General features: G+C 40.6%; 1 long non-coding RNA gene across 2 annotated transcripts; it reads right to left on the reverse strand.

The window, feature by feature from the left end:
- Positions 1–1,215: 1,215 nt before the first annotated feature.
- LOC309370030 lies at positions 1,216–12,410 on the reverse strand. Of its 2 annotated transcripts, XR_014168370.1 has the most exons (4): positions 12,330–12,410; positions 7,851–7,999; positions 3,564–3,650; positions 1,216–2,074 (listed from the first exon to the last, which is right to left on the reverse strand). It is a non-coding gene; the product is annotated as an uncharacterized lncRNA (long non-coding RNA). The 2 variants fall into 2 exon arrangements; XR_014168371.1 differs by lacking the exon at positions 12,330–12,410 and having other exon boundaries at positions 7,851–8,239.
- Positions 12,411–15,093: the final 2,683 nt, after the last annotated feature.

Raw genomic sequence — 15,093 nt, forward strand, 5'->3', positions numbered from 1 at the left:
CCTGGGCTGGAAGAAGGTTGGCAGGCACTGCAGGTCAGCTGATCAACGGCACCTGCAAAGCTCTGTGATCAAGCCCAGAGGATGAGCTGATAAATGAGGCTTCTTCACACAGTGCTGTGCAAAAATGGGTCCACCCAATGTCATTGTGACACCAGGTGATTGGCAGTTAGATGACTACGCCCACCTGAGGCAGGCAGGATGAGGGTCTGGGTAACAGGCCCACCTCTGCCATAAATTCAGCCTTCAGAGTATATAAAATATCTTAATTAAAAATGAATGAATAAAAAACGACCCTTCCCCTCTGAGAGATGGCTGGTGCCAACTCTCATATATTGAAGGCATCACCTAAATATATACCTTTGGCATTTGCTGGATAATCATGCCTGTGCCTGTTTGTTGCCATTATTTTACATTTTTCAGGTTGTTATTAAGAGTGATGTGTTATGTTTATTCCCGCTGTTTTACTATACATGTTGTGTTTTAACTTTCCATGCAATCTGCTCTGGGATTGCTATCTTAATGAAGAGTGGGTAATAAATAGTTTAAATAAATAAAAAAAAAACTCTCTATCCTGAAATGTGGTGGGTTTATATTATGGTAGCTACCCAGATAAATCAGCAGATGAGAGCAATCACTTCCTGATACGTTTACCTACCTATGACAAAATAACAGCTTCCCCATCTCTGCTCACCAAATAAAGGCTATTTCGATGACGAGGAAGACAATTCATGTGCGAAGAGGCCTGAAATTATTTGATGTTTCCTCTTTCCTTCTTCTTCCCTGAAGCTATACTGAGACCTTTTTGCATTGGGTGGAAGATCAGGAAGGACAACAGATATTCTCTCTCACACGTCTAGCTCTGCCACCCAACTACCACCATTTTGGTGGCTGCTGTCTAAGCACCACCACCACCACACTGTGGGATGGATGAGGGTGGCCCTTGGCTACTGGCAGTCTAGGAGCCCCAGTGCCACTTTGTCACTGTAGCAAAGTGGTTGACAGAGCCCCTACAGGGCTGTGTGGGTTGCCCATACCTCATTCTGAGGAAGGCTTCTTCCTCTAGACAAGACACTGTGAAAGAGGTGGCCCCAGAGACCACCTGCGCTGCCACCATTTTGCTGCAGCAAGCACTGCTTAAGGTTTCATGGTCACAAACTACTCCACAAGAATCCTTCATAAGAACATAAAGAAAAGCCCCACTGGATCAGGCCAGAGGACCATCTAGACCAGCATCCTGTTCTCAATGTGGCCATCTGGATGCAAAACTGGAGTGCAACCGAGTGAAACATTGCCAGTTGAGAGGATGATTCTGGAGAGATTTGTACACCTGCACTGCTACCACTGATGTAGTGTCAGAAACTCAAGCAGCAGGAGAGGGGCCCTAGGAGCTGAAGAGATAAGTGCTGGGGGGAGTAGTGACTGCAAGTCTGATCCAGTGTGAGGGACCCTGCTGAGGAGGGCTGCACTGAGGAGGAATGGTGGGAGCCTCCCCCTCCCCCTGCTCCTGATCAGGATCCTGAATCTTCCCAGGAGCAGGAGGACAATATAGATTTGGAACAGTGGTTTGCAGAGGGACATAGTTCAGAAGGCAGAAGCTGGGAAATACTGGATGGGGAACAGCTAGGAGAAGAAACAGTGGGAGAGAGAGGGGGGGTTAAAATATTCACTGTCTCTGGAAAGCATTCATTTGCTCTCCCCACAGTCATGAAGAGCTGAGAAAGTGGCAGAACAGAAAGCACACAAAACGCAGAGGGTACAAGCTCAGGTTATAAGACAGAGAAGTGACATGGATTAATAGGGACGTAAGGGGGTGGAATTCTTAATTGAGAGCACCACTATTTCTAGGAGATGGTTTCTTTGTTCTCTCACTGTGATTATTAAAGTTTCTAACTGGTAAGAAGATTCCCTTTCCTTGTTCTGCTTATCTACTGCCACGGTGGGGAGGAAGCTGATTCCCTGAAGCCTGACATCTAGGCAGAGGAATACTTACACTCACAGTCCATTTGACCTATGTTTTCTGTAGCATTAGATGGCATGGATCCACTGCGTGTCTTACAACCACTGTAAGGTTACACTGGAATCAGAAACAGATAGAATTAACGAGCCACCATGTTCATCTCCACCATGTTCGGGGACGCGGGTGGCGCTGTGGGTAAAAGCCTCAGCGCCTAGGGCTTGCCGATCGAAAGGTCGGCGGTTCGAATCCCCGCGGCGGGGTGCGCTCCCGTTGTTTGGTCCCAGCGCCTGCCAACCTAGCAGTTTGAAAGCACTCCCAGGTGCAAGTAGATAAATAGGGACCGCTGACTAGCGGGAAGGTAAACGGCGTTTCCATGTGCGGCTCTGGCTCGCCAGAGCAGCGATGTCACGCTGGCCACGTGACCCGGAAGTGTCTCCGGACAGCGCTGGCCCCCGGCCTCTTGAGTGAGATGGGCGCACAACCCCAGAGTCTGTCAAGACTGGCCCGTACGGGCAGGGGTACCTTTACCTTTACCTTTATGTTCATCTCATGAAGAAAGGTATTACGGTAAATTAGAAACCAGAGATATTACTCAGTATGGACACAAGGGCTGTCATCCAGACATAGAATCATATAATTGTGCAGTTGGAAAGGGACCCAATGGGCATCTAATCCAACGCCATGCAATGCAGGAACATTTGCAACTAGTTCTGCACTTCTGGTAAGACTTCATTTGCAATAGCCCAGCAACTGCTCAGACATGAGACAACATGGGTGGCCCATTTAGATGCATGGGTGGGTTTCAAAGTAATGATGTACAGTACCACTGGGTACACATCCTTGGACTCACATAAAGTATATATTTGGATAGTGCCCACACTGCATGAAAGACAGTTAGCAAACTAGGGGTATACTGAAGTCAACTTAAAATAGGGAACACGTTGATTTAATGGTTATGACTTTCATTTAGGCTGCTTGACTGGTACAAAATAAACTGTACCCTATGAAAGCAATATTTTATAGAGATGATTGTAGTGGGTACAGGTGATGAGGATACAGGGACTGAAGCAACCAGTGCTAAATCAGGATAGGTAAAGGTAAAGGGACCCCTGACCATTAGGTCCACTCGTGACCGACTCTGGGGTTGCGGCGCTCATCTCGCTTTACTGACTGAGGGAGCCGGCGTACAGCTTCCATGTCATGTGGCCAGCATTACTAAGCCGCTTCTGGTGAAGCAGCGCACAGAAACACCGTTTACCTTCCTGCCGGAGCGGTACCTATTTATCTACTTGCACTTTGACATGCTAACGAACTGCTAGGTTGGCAGGAGCTGGGACTGAACAACGGGAGCTCACCCCGTCGCGGGGATTTGAACTGCCAACCTTCTGATCGGCAAGTCCTAGGCTCTGTGGTTTAACCCACAGTGCCATCAGGATAAGTTGTTATTAATTGCCATCCAGTGCTTGGGCAAGTCTATGGGTATTATGGATTTTCATAGACATTTCCTATTCCAAATCAATGAAAATGTAATAATGCAACATGCAATAATGGGAATGAAAACAGGTAAGTTCAAAAATCAAACAATAGGAGATTCTGTTTTCCCTACATTCTGCAACAAGTACTTCCATGTAGCTGGCTCATCAAGGCTAATGAATGCAATAGCGAAGGTAACTTCATAATGAAACTGGTCAGGCTAGTAAATAATAATGAAACTAGTCAGAGTATATGGAAGGGCTTTTTTTTGGTCTCATGTGACTGTACCATTTCCCAGACTCAAATTGCGTTTTCAGATTTTTACTGAAGATATAAAATTAGCTATGCAAACTTTTCTCAAGTGTTGAATGGATAATATTTGCTGCAAATATTTGGAAGATTACTCAGTGTTGCTTTTACATGCAACAGCTACAGAATTATTCCCCCCACCTACCCAACTTTGTAGAGACCCCCATGCCCATTGACATTTCTCTGTTTAATTGCAATTTAAATTGTGGTGTATTTCATTAGATCTCAGAATGGATTAGTATGCTCCATTAATTTAGTAGTTACATATTTAAAAGGTTTAACCCTTTATTTTACTAGTCTTACATGAATCTTGGGCTACAAATTTTAAAGAGCTTCTTCAGTCTTGGTAACTTCCGTGCTGTTGAAGGAGTGTTTCAGGGATCAGGCTTTAAATTACAAAAAAGTGTTGATATTTTGGGTGTTATGAAAGTTCTTCACAGGAATTCAAGGCTGATATGGCCCATTCTTCTCTCTTAAAATTATTAGATCACTATATATTCCATTCACATAATTTATATTCTTTTCTTCCTTGCCTACATGGTTTATTTTTTATTTTTACATATAATGAGCACTCACACTTTACAATGTGGATGCCCTTTGCGGGATTGTGCGTGGTGCTACAGTTCCCAGGGAACTTACTGGCAAACAGGGGCTGGCCTGCCTCTCAGTGTTATTATTGGAGGTTCACGCCCAGCCTCAGTAGTCAAGCTTCATTGCTGAGAGGTGGGGCCAGTCCCATTATATCTAGGGGGTGGAGCTGACAGTAGCCAGGCAGTTGGCTCAGGAGATTCACCCTCCCTACCCTCCCTTAGTTTAATGTTTTCTTGTTTGCAGGTTAACTTTTTCTTCCTGCTTAGTGGGTTCTGCTACAGTCTTTGACTGGTTGCTGTTGAAGGACAGGGAAGAAATTTTCCTGCATTGCCAGGTTTTTTCTTCCCTGTAGCAATTTGTCACAACTTTGGCAGTTTATGGCCTTGGGTGGAATCCTTTATTCTTTTCTTTCCTATAATGGGGTGTGGGTGTGTGAAATGGTGACTCACCCCTCCCCCTGTGGCAGTGATTCCAGGGTCCCCAGTGTGGTGTAGTGCCAGTGTGGTGTAGTGGTTAAGAGTGGTAGACTCATAATCTGGTGAACCGGGTTTGATTCCCCGCTCCTCCACATGCAGCTGCTGGGTGTCCTTGGGCCAGTCACACCTCTCTGAAGTCTCTCAGCCTCACTCACCTCACAGAGTGTTTGTTGTGGGGGTGGAAGGGAAAGGAGAATGTTAGCTTTGAGACTCCTTAAAGGGAGTGAAAGGCGGGATATCAAATCCAAAGTCTTCTTCTTCTTCCCTCTTAAAAGGGGTTATATAATGGGTGTCACTGGCCATAAACTGAAAGGTTGTCAGTGAACTACCCTGTGTGTGGGGATATGGGCTGGGTTGCTGGGTTGCTGGCGTACACATAAAACTCGCAGTGCACCCCCATATTTCCTTTACCCTGATGTGCCCCAGTTCCCCCGGCTGGGGGGCTGGGAGGGGTACACACCCAAGGCCTAAGCCAAGGTCTTCCTACATTCAGAAGTTAAATAAAGTTGTGGCCTAATTTTAATTCCATAACACGTTGTCAGAGTCTTTTTTCCTTCCTTATGATCCCTGGGGGCTGGGGCTGTTGCGGCCTGGTAACACAATAATAATAATTTTATTATTTGTATCCCGCCTATATTGGATGGGGTGGAGGTCTCACTCTGCTCAGTCCAAAACAGTCCACTCCTCCAGCACATAAATCCTCTCCTCTTTCCACCTGCCCAAAGTGCAGGTGGATGGGACAGCCACTGGCAAGATTCCCAGCAGTGCTAGCCCATAGAAAGCCTCCCAAATTTGCATTCCAGTGAGGGGCTGAACTGGCCCAATAGCCACTAGATCCTGAGCTGATCTCACTCCCATCGCTTGATTGCACTAGGCCAGACCTGGGTCCAATTACTCTGACAGCTCTAGGCTGGCATAGCATGGAACAGAGGATTGTCTCCTCCCTCCATGCCTTCCATCCTAGACAGCCAGTGTGAGTGACAGGGCTGTGGATGAGGTGGTAGCTGTTGGGCAGTGGGGGCCCAGTTGTTCTGGAGGAAGTCCAGTCTGCATTTGGGAACGGCAAAGTTAAACTAGTGTGCCAGCTGCGCCCATTCCTTGAGATGCCTGATTTGGCCACAGCGGCACACAACCTTTGGTACAACCAGTTTGGATACAAATCCATTTGTTCTACTGGGGTTGCCATCAAAACCCGTTTGTCCTACTGGGGTTGCCTTCAAAAAGTGCTCAGAAACATCAACTGGCTAAAAAGCTGCAGCTGGTTTGCTGACCAGGGCTGGTTATGGGAACATACAACTCTCTTGTTGCAACAGCTCCACTGCATCTGAGGAAAGACCTCCTTCCTCGGTGTGGGATGGTGTGAGCATTCTGAAGGCCGTTTTATGGGCCAATAGGCAGCATTCCCTTGTCCAGCTAGCCAGTTGCATCCATGGTAACCACCAGCAATGACAATGGTTGGTGAGCCCTGCAGGAGGCAAATGGAGGGACACACAAACCACCGACCCTCCTGATCCAACTCCTAGCTCATCATAGGTCTGCACTGCTGGTTGTGCTCAAGTGTTGAAGCATGTCCGGCAGGGGCATATTTGGCTCTCCTCACTCCCACCTTTGAATGGCAGGCACTTTCCTCCACCCCAGGCCAAATCAGAACCTTCGTATGAAACTCCCTGCAGTTTCCAAACAGGTTTGCCTTGCGGAAGATAAACACAATTCCAAAACTCCCTTGGTGGTGTGGAAGGAGTCATGTAATTCTTTGGATCCAGGCCATAATATACATTACTGGAAGTACAGAGGTTGTACTTTTGGAAAAATCCTGCAGAGCACTCAGCTGATTAACTCCCATTGCTATCAGTGGGGATAGAAAACTGCCTAGTTACGTACAGGATTGATGCAAATTATGATTTTCAATATATTTGTGGCTTTGGGAAAAGGTCATCAGGTTTCCTTGGGAAACAGTATACTTTGAATAGAGTGATAAAATGTTGAAACCATATACGGATCTTCTACTGTTTAGGGCTGACTGGTTGAAAGTCTTCCACAGAGAACTGTAACAAAATTTGTTCAGAATATTTAATAAAATTGTTGTGGCTGCATGAACTGCTGTTTGGTTTATTTCTGTTAGGAAGAGTAAAATTTATTATTGTATGGGGGGACGTATTTGTATTGTGCGTAGATGAGGTCAGAACTGATTTAAGAAGTTCTGAGCAGGCATCACACATAGCAATGATATGTATTATTTTCATCCTCACCCCAACCCATATACTCATTCCTAAACACACCTGTTTGAAAAGGGGTTTATTGGTTTAGCATTTATTTTCACATACAGCATGCTTAGGATTTTAGGTTTACACAAAAGGGGCAGAGGAGGGAGCATGAAAAACAATCCTTCTATTCTATGGAGCAAGTTCAAGTAGAAAACATGTCAGATTTTTGTAATTATCTCATAATGGTTTTAGCCAACTTTGAATCCCCTGCAGAAGCGGTTGTGTGTGTTTTTTTTAAGTCTATTTTAGTTCTAAACCAAACAATAAATTTCAAAAGTTTGGGGTTCCTATAAATTTATTCTGACAAATATGCTGTGAGCCAAACTGGAAATGCAAGAGAAGATTGCTATGCAAGTTATTAAGTGTCATCACAACATCAGTTTCCTTTTATAAAACATATGAATCCACAAGATTCAAATGGGTACTTTTGGGATGCTGAACTATCCATGTAACATCTGACAGATGCACTGTGAATTTATCACAAGCAAAAAAAAAAGAACATTAAAAATATCTAAGTAACACAGCTCTTTTGGAAATTTCTACAAACATACAAAAATCAAGAATCCAAAAATTAATATAATTCTGATTTTAGCTGCCCCTCATTTTAATTTGATGATTAAACATGCCAAAAAAAGGAGATTCTTATTTGTCCATCTTCTGTCCATTGACATAAATTTCTGAAAGACTGCTAATGACGGAATAGCACTGTCCACTTTTTTAAAAAATGTGATGATTAAAATTAATATGCAAAAGTTAACAAGTTAATGTTTCTGCACTTACCAAATACTAACCAATTCAATCATACTTTTTGCCACCGAAATTATCTGAAAACCCCATCTTTAGGACTTTCATCTTTTACTCTCCTGTGCCTTTTTTATCTGTTTTAGGGATTTGTTGTCTTTCAGTTTTGTGGGTGATTTGCACAATGACTGGAAAGAGAAAAAGCAGGTTCAAAACAGATTCAGATCATCATTAATGCAACACCTCAGGAACAAGGTAGTACTGTACTTGAAAGTATTGAGTGCCAAATTAGATTGGCTCAGTTTCTTGATGATTATTTAAAAGTTTCACAAACTCAGTCCTAAACACTTTATACTGTTATTATAGTGAGACTAACTTTCATGCAAAATAATATGTTAGGATTAGAAAGCTGGGGAATAATGGATGAAAATGACAGAGTGCTGGGTTTGTTTTTGTTTTTTCAGTTTTAGGAGGGCTTATACTCCTTGAAATTAATGTACCAGCCCAAACCCACCAAGCTGAAACTCTCATATGGGGAAGAAATTGAACTTATACTTTGACTGCATTCCTGAAAGAGTAGAATTATCTTGGCTATAAACCCTTTATTGATAACTGACCTCCCAAAAGCTAGATTTTTATATGGCCGCTCATACACGAATTCATATATCTATTCAAGTCAACCTACTTGTATGTTCAACATAGAAGCAGAACAGCGAGTCTGAAACTGAATTCTTTGAAAAAACCTTTGAACTCAACAAGTCAAATTCATAAAGGAAAGCTGCTTCAAGCCTTGGCTGAATAGAACAGATATTCCTCTCCATTTATGTTTCTGAGGGACTATTAAGATTCCTTTAGTATATTATACTCTTCTTTGTACACACCAATGAAATCATATTGCTGCCAGTAAATCTATGTATGATTTATATCCTGGGCAATGCAAGATAAAAACAGTGCCCTTCATGGCCTTTCATTACGTTTTCCTTGAAATTCATTTATTTTAAAATACTTTATGTAAAAACCACCACATTTCACAGGCAGTTTGTTTTGCCCTTCTTGAAAGTTTCTTTCTGCATCAGAACTTCAAGCATTAGCCTTCAAAATGTGTGTGTGTGTGTGTGTGTCTTTTAACTCTTTTGTATTCTTTTGCAATAATCTTATATCCATTACAGCCTCGTGATTATCACTGGAAACAATACAAGTATCTGTTACAGCAAATCCCAGCTACACCATGTTTACATGGTCCACCAATCCATGAAGGTGGGCTAACTTTAGTTTTAGCTACCCATCTCCCCACCTAATTTTTCCATACCTCTCACAACTCCAGAATTCCAACCCTCCCCACCATCCCATCGTATTTGAACTTGAAAAATTGAGAAGGGAGGAATCAGCTTGTAATTGAGACCGTTACCAGATTACCAAAAACTGGTGCAGGAATTGTTAATGAGTGACACCATTAGCAATTTTTCCCCCTGACTGAAGACCCTGTTCAAATACCTTGGACACCTTGTTAGCACAGAATGAGGTGTTCAATCAAGAGACTGGGAATTGGAAGTACCAAGGCACAGTTTCTGAGTGGTGATTACAAGGGCATGAGCACGAGTGCCAAAGTAGCAGTCTTCTACTCTGCAGGAAGCTGAACAACCTTGAAGTCTACATTTGTAAATCAGCCAGGATGATTATAGAAGTCACAAGTAAAGAGAACATATGAAACAATTATTTGCACCATTCTTTCACTGTTTTAATTTGCTCTTGACGTGAGCAGAGAACTGCTAAGAGCCACTGTAATGTTTATTTTTTCTTCTTCTTCTTCTTTTGTAAATTTGGTACCAGGAATAGCATTTTCAGAATAGCAAGCCAAATGTCTCAAAAGTAGAAATGCAACAAAGAACAAATGTTTGCTGGTGAGCAAACCGCTTTCAGTGCAATAAGTATTTTGCCTTAATCCCTGCTAAAGCACCTTTAATACATATAGTCTGTAACCTCCACTGATACACACACACTTTTCTTTTTTTAAGATTCCCTCTTTTCCAAAGAAAAGGGGCTGTTTTTGTTTGCAAATTAAAAGTGTATGTTTTGCTACAGGGAAGTGTACTTCCTAAGCAATTGTGTACTTGCACAAGAAAAAAGTTTGAGAACATTTAAAAAAGTTTTTCACTTGTGTCCATCAAGTACCGTATTTTTTGCACCATAACACTCACTTTTTTCCTCCTAAAAAGTAAGGGGAAATGTCTGTGCATGTTATGGAGGGAATGCCTACGGATGGCATGCCTGCGGATTTTCCTCCTCTAAAAACTATGTGCGTGTTATGGTCAGGTGCGTGTTATAGAGCGAAAAATACAGTACTTTTAATTAGGTACACTGTAAACAAAAATATTTTTTCATGGAATATACAGAAATTCACTGTAGTTTTCAAGAAAATGAAAATGGAATTAGCACTTTAATAGTCTGTGTTTACACAAAATTTAATTAAGTGATATGAAAAGCATGGCATGCATATCTTCCCAATTCTATAATGTACTGCTCTTTAGTAATCACCAGGGTTTGTTTTAAGCCTCTGAGATGGTAATACGTTCTGTTGAAAATCATAGGGATCACTTTTAAGCATATGAGTCAAATGTCAAATACTTCCCTAGATATTTTTATTTCAAATTAATAAAACACTGATTTCCACTATTATGAGATCTGCATATTCATGTGTGCGTGTGTGTGTGTGTTTGCAATTAGCATTGGAGAATCTACCTCATTTAAATAATTTGCCTCATTTTATGACATGTGTAGGAAGAAAATGCAGTTTTATAGTTCTTTTTTGTTGCCTATATTAGGTAAACTGCATGGCAAAATAGTTTTCTATCATTAACTAAGTCTGAAAATTCAGAAATAAGAATTGTGCAATAATGAAGTCTTAAGAATCCATCATAAAATGTATTTGGAAAGAATAACTTTTTCAACATTCTTCACATCTTTTCTGGATTTCATTTTGCAGCTTGCAAAAACGCAGACATCTTCAGCATCAAAGGAATCTGGGTGTGTTTGTATGTGTGTGAAAGCTTATGGTTTTAATGTTGCTAAGGACTAGAACAACTATGTATCTAACTGCTGATAGATAAAAATGAGAGACTTTTAATAAATAATCAGTTACATTAATAATATACTGGATTCTCAAAGCAGAACAGAACATGTTACTTTGCATAAATAATCAATCACAAAAAAAGTTTCATTGTAAATCTTAGATATGACACTGAGAGACTTGCTGTTTCAGTCTTTTTAAAGACATAGATGCATTTGTTAAAACTGTAAATAAAGCCAAGCAAACCTGATGTGTACTTTGATAATTCTACACAGCTTTTAAATTTATATTTTACCATCTCACAGACTCAACATAAAAGCAGCAATTGACAGAACTGGTTTTTGAATATACTTTTCTGGAAGCTGTACATTTTCTGGGTTTTTTTGAAATGTAGAGGGCGCTATTGCTCATGTATTTTGTAACAGTTTCCACATTTGGGGGGGGGGGGGGGGGAGAGAGAAAAGCCTCACATTTGTTTAATAGCTTGATGTTTACATTTCAAAAGTTTCCCATACATGGGGAACAAGAACATTTTATATTCTCTATTATTTGAATACAATCACTGTCAAAGTTAAATGTCAATGTTTCCATATAAAACTCACTTGGCAGAGATTGATACCTCAGCGCCTACTTCTTGGTATTCCAAAAGTTGCAGAGGAAATAGTTTCATTTTTGACAGTTTAAGCAGAAAAAACCATACTTTTTAAAAGTGAAAAAGCAATTCCAGTTATTTTAAAGCCGATACACAATCCCCCACACACATACACACACAAGCATGCAGTGTAAAATCTTAGCATTTGGTGTTCAACACACCTTACCAGCAGTGTGTAAGGTTATATCACCATGGATAATTTTCAGGCATTCCATACCCTACATAGCCTGCCTTATAAATAAACTCCTGTGATATATATTTTTTTAAAAAAATGCAGCACAACAGTGAAGTTTGTTTACAAAGGCTGGCAATGTACCAAATGCAAAGTTAAGAACTTCAGTAAAAGCAACTTTTAGGCTGCAGTACTTACATACTTGCCTGGAAGTAAGTTACATTGAACTTAATAGGACTTACTTCCAAGTAGACAATGCAAAATTAATTCAATGTGATATTTTCTCCCTGAGCGTCTTGGGTATGGCACTTTTATTTTGTTGGTTTTTTTAAGTATAGAATATTATTTTGGAACACGCTTTTTCTAACTTCTTTTCAGAATAAAACACCACAGTCGAACAAACTTCATTGTTCCTCAGCTTCCATTAGCTTTAAAAATTTGACTCGAGAGTAGGTACTCTTGAAGAATCAATCATTAATGCCACATTCCTTATAACATAAACTAACACCACAGCTACAACATTTTCATACGTTTTTCACCCTTTCTCTGCCGTGGCCACAAGCAAACACACTTGTTCACTGAAAACGATGGGTGGAAAGATGCTTAAAGCATGATCTGCATACTTACCCGGGAGTAAACGCATGGGACTTACTTCTGAGTACAGAGACACAGGAATGTGCTGTAAGTCTGTGTTGGATTGTGACTTGTATCTCTGAGGATGAAGAGGGAGAAATGGAAAAGCAGCTCAGTTAATTCCAAAATGCCAAGTTTCAACTCTGTGTCAGAAGTGTAAGAAAGTTGCTTAGCTGAAAAGGGGGGGGGGGGGAGCATCTACAGTCCTTTTCTGAAGTGAAGTATTTCTTAAACAGGCAATACAAAAGCAGGTCTAGGGTACTGAATTAGGCCTTCTAACTTTTGTAGGCACAAAAAGTCACCTCTCCTTCTCAGTGTATTTTGAAATGTAATTTGAAATTTGTAGAGGATTTAATTATGGTTTGCCCATATCATCATTTTCATTTGCTTACAAATGAAGATGAACTGGTGTGCATGCACATGAAAGCTCACACCAGTGACAAACTTAGTTGGTCCTAAGGTGATACTGGAAGGATTTTTTTTATTTATTTTGCTTTAGCATACACTACAGTTTCTTTCACTATTCTACTACATCTATAATAATAATAATAATAATAATTTATTATTTATACCCCGCCCATCTGGCTGAGTTTCCCCAGCCACTCTATCTATTGATTTCAATGGATTCTGTGTGAATTCTATATGCATCATCTTGGATCCATGTTGGATTCGGAAATGAAAAGGTAAATGTTGAAAAGAGTGTGTTTTATTTAGAGTGAAGAGATGTGTTCATTTCAAAGAACACTTTAAAATAAATTGGCTACTTTTCAAATAAGAAAATGGGCATTAAAAAGAATGTGCTGTTATTTCCCCCACCACCGCCACCACAACTGCCCTTTTATTTTAGTTCAAGACAAGCTGTGGTTGCAAATACATTTATCAAGAATAGATAATACTCATTGTTTGCTTTTGTTCAGGCCAAGATTCATTCAAAAGTTTGGTGTTTTTTTAAAGAATGAGAAAAAGAGGCTTAAACCGTGCAGAGTAACAGTTGCATTTTATGATTATCAAGTCCTTTTGGACCAAGTCACCGAGAGCTTGACTGACTTGGATGCTGAGATGCATTTGGCCCTGTCTTGATGTCAAATCACTGCCATCAAAACAATGGCTCATATTACAGGAAAATCTTGTGCAAATGAGCCATAATGGAAGTGAATGACAATCTCCTAAGAGTATGCGGCAGGATTCGCCTTTGATCTGAAATACTGTTAATCTTTCTCAAACATAACACTAAGTATACTTGGCAAATCCTGTAAGAGAGAGTTTTCATATAGTGCAGGCCTGCAGAATCGAGAACCGTTAAGTGAAATACATGCCAATCAAGAGTTCCATATTAGCTACACAATTCTTTGCACTTCTGAGCATTGTTCTGGATATTATTATTATTATTATTATTATTATTATTATTATTATTTTGTTCCTTTGTAGCAAGTGGGGTGGGGTCGAGGTTCTTTGCAACCATGTGAAACAATAGATTTAATTCAGCATGGGATATTGGTTGTCGCATACAAAGTACTCGATCAGAGGCATTTTTAAATTAAAATTCTGCAATAATTTGCAGTATTGGGGCTGGTCTTGCAAAACTGCTTTGTTTCAAAATGCACTCATTCACCCCCGCTTTAGATTGCAGTTTTATTACAGCTGTAGAGCTGGAAACAAGCCAAATTACATACATTGATATTTTTCCTTCGTAATCAAAGCATGATAGGACAGCTTAAACAATAGGAGAGATTTCCACGGCAAAATTCAGCAGCAGTACATCTTGTGTAGAATATTGTGGATAATAAAACCTCCCATTTTGACATGTTTTATAGTCAAATCACACCCTGTGTGCATGTGCAGCCAAATATGTACAGCGTATGTAGACAAATGCAAAGAGGGTAAATCATATTGATTCAGTGCTGGTCGGAAATATGTCTCTTTCAGTTTTGTGCTGCTTTTGAAGTACTGCCTAAAATCAACCCTGGGCTTCAAAGGGATGGGATTATAGCCTTTATCCAGCAATTAATATGGTTGAAACTCAGAATGTCAGCACCTGACAACTATCCAGACCGGGCAGTAGCTTGGTAGGGGTCCAGTTCCCCTGAAGAATTGGAGTTTACAATAAAATTAGTGCATAAATAGATTGAAATATTGGGAGGGGAGGGGAAAGAGCATACAATTTCTAATGTCTAACGACCTGTCTCTATTTTGACATGAAGGGGAGAGAAAAAATGGTGGTGTCCCTTGACCTTTAACCTGCCTTATCCACCTAGATCATTTTAATCTCCCACCAACTGTTAAGCAGAAAGAGTGCTATTAAAGAGAAAGCTATTCCTTTTGCCTTCTTACATAGATCAGATGACAACCTTCCCAAGTCCCTCCTCTCCGTCAGAGTTCAAGGGTTCAAAAATGGTCAGGATATCAAGGAAGAGTACGCCAGCAGGATGCAACAAGAAAGAGTTCTGAGCACTTTTTTATTTTTAATGCAGAGTAAATAGATAGACCGACAAATAAGATATTGTGTTTGTGTTTGTGTGAGGGTGGGTGTACACACACACATTGAAATTTTACTTCTGACTACTTTTCCCTCAGAAAGGGTTATAATTTTAGGGGGGAATGCAGCATTTGCGATCATCTGAAACGGCTCACTTAAGAAAGGCATTCAAGAAAAATCGAAGAACGTGACACGACAAATTATTAAAAAAAGGAGTTCTTTGCACAGATAGTAAATAACACAACCATGCATTTAGGTACATGCGTAAAGCATGAATAATTT

This window comes from Podarcis melisellensis, assembly GCF_964234715.1.
Source record: "Podarcis melisellensis genome assembly, chromosome: 5".
Taxonomy (NCBI): Eukaryota; Metazoa; Chordata; class Lepidosauria; order Squamata; family Lacertidae; genus Podarcis; species Podarcis melisellensis.